The sequence below is a fragment of the Sinohyriopsis cumingii genome, chromosome 15 (assembly GCF_028554795.1).
Source record: "Sinohyriopsis cumingii isolate HCF-2022 chromosome 15, ASM2855479v2, whole genome shotgun sequence".
Lineage (NCBI taxonomy): Eukaryota > Metazoa > Mollusca > Bivalvia > Unionida > Unionidae > Sinohyriopsis > Sinohyriopsis cumingii.
In genome coordinates, this window is record NC_142975.1 from 45885532 (window position 1) to 45891531 (window position 6000).

A 6000-nucleotide genomic window follows, 5' to 3' on the forward strand; every position below is an offset into this window, starting at 1 on the left:
AATAGTGAAAAATGAGGTATTGTACTGAAATAGTAAAATGATGAAAACAAAGGGACATACATTATACAAAATATCTTTACAATCTAAAAACACTGGGTATTACAAACCCCAAAATTAGCCCACGGCTAAAGGATTACATGCATGGAGTAACACAAAACACTCCGTCACTATCACATTTAGCTACCAGTCACACTTGTCAATCAAGCAGTCAACATTCAGGTAGTCACCATTCAATTCCTTGGTTAATCAAACAATCAGCGCTCACCAATTCGTTCAGCAACACGTAACGAATTTATGTACGGTAGGTTATACAAATTACATCATCGGCAGAACATTACAAAGAAAAAAACAAGTTCAGAAGCGAACCAACCTTCTGATACTAAACGTTTCTTAATAAAACGCAACTTTATTGCTAATATAAATCTCTTCCTATGTCACAAACAAGAATAGAAAATATTTGCATTACACAACGTAAGCCGAAGCTACATAGAAAATATACAAAAATAAAAGTGGTAGTACATTAGTTATAACTTATGCACAAGAAATAACTCAGATACCTCTGCAGCTGAAGATGTGCAATTCCTTAAGTAGACCGCTCACTGATAAGACATTCCGGAATGTGAAGATTTAGTCTTACGGTCAGGAATTTATATACAGACGATGCAGCCATACATCGTCTGTGCACTGGAAGTATTCGGATTTTCCCATCGAAAGCACTTCGCAAGTAGCGTATAGGATGAACCGAACTCACTGTTTCGAAATATTCTACAATATACACAAGTCACCCTCGGGTATCGTTGTAAACAAAAAACGAAACCCGAGTACATGTATTTAATAAATAAAGGGATTTATACAATTCCGTGATAAAGGAAAGATTTGTAAAATTTTAGCGGCTCGGGATGTTTACGAAGATGTGTGTATAATTTGTGACCTTCACTCTCACTAGAAAGATGAAAGTAGCTTGAAAAGTCTTGGTTTTGATGCATGGAAGAAAGAAGCGTCGAACTATGCCAAAGATTTGTGATAATAACCTGAAACGTTCAGTGAAAAATGTAACATGTAAACCCGTATTATCCACAGTGCCAGAAGAACCCAACGCAGAGGAAAATCAAATTCAGGTCAGCAGCAGTATCATCGTCGACATTGACACCAACAAAAAGCCATTCCGGGAGAAAAAAGTAGAGACCGTACATTTTATAGAGACTCAAAGAACATTACAAAGTGTCCCTCAGACACCACACGTTCGTAAAAATGATATTTATTCTTTAGTGACTTATTTGTATTGCATGTTGATAGTTTTGCTTTTCAGGTTTTGCATTACTTAACCCTTTGGCTCGTATCGACAATCAAAGGAGACTCATTCTAGTACAAAAGGACCCGTGTGGCAGAGGATTCGCTTCACCGCTTTTTTGTATCTGAGATAAAAAGAAAGCTCACCCAAAAATATGTACACTACCACTACTCAAAATAGGAAAACAAAAAGGGTCTCCTTCTCGTTTGGCCAAACATTGGGTCGTGTCGTCAAACCTGTCGATGGCTTTTCCACTCAAACGAAAACAACTCATTCAATCAGCCTCAAAGAAATCATCGATTCCTTATGTGAATGTTGTTTGAATATTATGATAGGTTCGATACCTTTGTCCACACACCAGAGGCAAACTTAGTTAAGCATCGAAAAGTTCTTCGCCAAAGGGTCAAACAGTAAATACCAATCAGTCCAAAGAATATGATGTTGTTGCAACGCGTTGAATTTTACCTATGCTAATAAGTCCTTAGATAAAAGGACTGATTGGAGTGATACTTGGAGGAATTGTGGGAGGTGCCTTACCCGAGATAAGAAAATAGGAAGAAGAGGATCAAAATGACATCTTTTGTGGAAAGGCCTCATGCGTGTGTATTGGAATCTCATGGAAGGACGACATCTGTTTCAATGCCCTACAAATGATTAATGGAATTCATTCGTTGGCAAGAATAACGGAACCCATATTTACCTCCAATTCATCATCTAATCGAGATGTCACACGTACAACACGATTTGGAATTGTTGATAGGTTGTCAGAAACGGAAAGATCTCAAAGATAAGGACAAGTTTTACAACTTCTTCAACTATTCAACCCGAAAGCTTTAGACGAAACAGCTACACTGACTCTGAAAAAATACCAAGGTCTTGATGAAAAGCCAATTGCCAGCACCACTGTCTCCATTGACCAAGACAGACGCAGCCACACGGATGCCAGAGAAAGACGAATGAGAAGTGATTCAAACACCGTTAGCTCCCATACCTAGTAGAATTGCAGCTTTCTTGTTGACTCCTTCGCTCACATGTCAACCAGAAGAACGAAGAACTTAAGTTAAAAGATGATATCCACTCATACTTCGACAGAAGGGAAAAACAAGGAATGTAGGAAAAACGCGATCCATTTACCACCACCACTATCACCAACACCCTCAACTTCTACTCATGTGGCACGTCGGATACATCATGAAGGTTCCAAACAACCCCACCAAAACAAGAGTAGCTTCAGTGAACAGTGGGTGACTTACTGAAGAGAGTCCTGATGGAGAATCTTTTAGCAATCATTTAATATGATCCCACCCATCCAACAGGTTACGGAGGAGATCAAAACTTGTATCATGCTGGTAACAGACAAAACAAATGTGTACGTTTACATACGGTGCAAAGATGGTTACAAGAACAAGACATGTACACGTTACGCAATCATATGCGACGAAAATGTTTCAGGAGTTGCTCCAAAGTGGAAGACATCGATCGTAAATGGCAAGCCAATTTAACCGATGTTTCTCTTTAGTAACCTACAAACACGCGAACAGATATTTTGCATTGTGTCATCGACGTCTTTTCCAAATTTGCATGGGTCGTGAGTTTGACCTACAAAACGAGCTCCCAGCTGGTGAGAGACATCAACCCGGCGCTGAAACAAAGACATCGAATTTCTAAACCAAGCTTTCCAAACAGACTTGAAGAAACGAGACATCCAGTTTTTCACAAACGAGAGTCCCGAAACCAAAGCCAGCAGGCAGCATATTGGAACGTTTTCAACACACGTTAAAAGACCGCATTTGGAACCTTTTACGCATGAACACATCCTCAAGTACATCGACGTCTTACCGCCCCTGGTCAAAGCTTACAACAAAATCTTACCATCCGATCATCAGATGCACCCCCCCCCCAAAAAAAAAAAGCTACACCCGATAACGAAGTTGATGTGTTTGAGCGCCTGTTTGGTACGTACCTTACTGCTGTTCCCCTCAAAAACGTGGACTCTTGACTACGGTAGACTGGGTGCACACTGGGAAAATCAAACGAACTTTCGACAAAGGTTATTTACCGAACTGGACCATCGAATTGTTTCTTGTCACTGGAAGAGTGCGTGGCCGTTATCCGCTCATTTATAAATTTTAAGATATTAAGTACGAATTGTTGAAAGCAATTTCTTCTTGCCCGAATAACGACTGACCAAACAAGAAGACGACGTGTACGGCATCGAAAGCATTCTCAGTCGAAGAACTCGTAAAGTTGTCAAACGTCAAAGAAGTACAAGTACGTTGGAAAGGATATCCTTTGAGTTTTCATTCCTAGATTGGCGCTTCGCAAGTCATCGACTATGAAAAGACGTGACCATCATGTCATTCAACACAGCATCAGAGACCACTCATTCTCCGAGTTCTTCTCTTCAAGATCTTCAAACGCATCCCCTGTTGTGTGGTGTGGAGAATGTGTGCCCAAAACGCAAATCGTTTTTTTGCCACCTAATCTTTGCTGTGTATTGTGTCATATGTGCCGCCTATGCCAATTTGCAACAATAAGACAAATAATTATGGAGCATTTTACTCAGAAATTAGCATCATGTACTTTCTACCCAATCTTTCCCTGAAATATTCTAGTGAGAACAATAACCGGAGCCTTGCGTTTGATTCCAGTCAGCCTTAAAACAGTGACATTTCCATGGATGTGTTTCCCGATAATACTTTGTGATGTTTCATGGCCAAATTACCTCGGGCCATCCAGTTGGATCACGAAGCGAATGGGGAAAATCGCTATGGTAGAAAGTATTCATTCCCCGGAAGTCCAAAATGACAGAAGAAATCAAAGGAAGGTTTTTGTTGTCGAAATCCTGATCGAACATGTGCAACAACACTTGAATGAAAACGATCCCGGGTTTAGCAAATCGAAAAATATCCCCCACAAAACACCACCAGCCAATCAAGCATTGACCAATCAAGCATTAGGCATCTATATCATTAGAATTCCTACAGGCTATTATTTTCACTCTAAACATCTGGTGGAAACGATTGCCAGAAGTTTTGACACTCAGTTTGTCAAACCCCTGAAAATTACGAAACGAAGTTTCTTGATTGAGTACCACAAAATAGCTTGCCGCCTGCTTATAGGCATTTTCGGATGCCAAAACGTTGCCCATCACTTTTTCTCCATTTTTTATTTTTGGGCTGAGACCTCAAAATAGCCCCGCATTCGAAAGATATCAGCAACAACGACCGATTTTACAAGTACTTTTATGACCCCGTGGAACTGAACGAAGGATTGATTTTGATCTTCGTGTACTCCGATCTGGCGGAGTATAACTTGGTGTGAATCACAGACGCAACCATACTGCGAGTCATTGTTTTCAAAGTGGATTCTGCCGTTGCTGCTTCAAGGAAGGTGGAAACACATATAACGTTTACAGCGAATTCGTTACGACTCGTTAATTGCTTGTCAGTAAGTTGTATTTCGACAGTGTCAAAATCGGCATAGAAGGAGATATCGGACAAACATTCCATTCTCGAAAGGAAAAGTCACGACGAGACTACATTTTCGAGAAAGATTCTCTAGCGACTTGTAAGTCATGCATCATGTGTACTGAATAGTCGCTCGACAATGAGGGCATGGTTCAGGATATATGCTGAAATCTGCGTTTCGTTCGGTGGGTCCCATTTTGAAAAAGATGGTGATACGAGGATTGCACGCGTTGAAAGATGCTGCTTTGACACAACGAAATAAATTTCTTGTAAACGGCCTCATCGACAAACAAAATCATGATGAAGCCTTCCTGGAAGCAGGCAAGTATGTGTTGCTTCAAACTGGAAAAACATTTTGGCTAGATTGGAAGCATTTTATAAATGCACTGCACACTGCTGAGTGAGGCATTCAACCTTTCTTCATGCCAAAGAAACGACGAAGAAATAAAGATAAAAAATAAACAAAAGAAAGTGAAAAGGAAAAAAGATAATCCAGACCACAATGCGGGATTTAATGAGCTTCGAAACAAAATCAAATATGGGCAGAGTTCAGAATTGATGGATCGCTTGCATTTGGGCATGCGATTGCAAGACAAGTATATGCTGAACGGAGTGGATGTCTGTGTGAGAGTGAATGGAAGCAGTACCACTTTTCATTTGATGGATGATGCTACCAATTACAAAACCAATGCAGCCCTCAACGAAGCCCACGATCAAAATCCTTTCAAATTTGAGCATTAAATTCGAGGTTGACTTCACAACATTGTCAACCAAGTAAATAAGTTCCTGTTTGGAAAAAATGTTGACTTGTTGATGTTATATTTATTGTTAATTGTCTGTTTGTTGTGAATAAAAATGTATTTTTGAAAATGGGAGTCTGTCTTTTTTTATAAGTTTACACTCTATGCATTTGTGCTCTTTCCCTCTGGGTCATGTTTTAGCTTGAATTGAAATGAAAGGAATGTTTTCCTTCACGTACGCGCTTTAGGCATGCAGTTGGGGAGAAATTTGCTAGTCTGTACAAGGTGCCTTTGCTACAATTTCATCCATCACTGTTGTGTCTTGAATTTTAAACTTTATATTTTAATACTCACAGACGCTGACAATGGTGCCGTAGAATGAGGGGTAGAGGCGTTTTGAGTAGATAGTGTGTGTGTGTGTGTGTGTGTGTGTGTGTGTTTGTGTGTGTGTTTGTGTGTGTGTGTGTTTAAGTGGTGTTGGATGGTATTGGGATGTTGC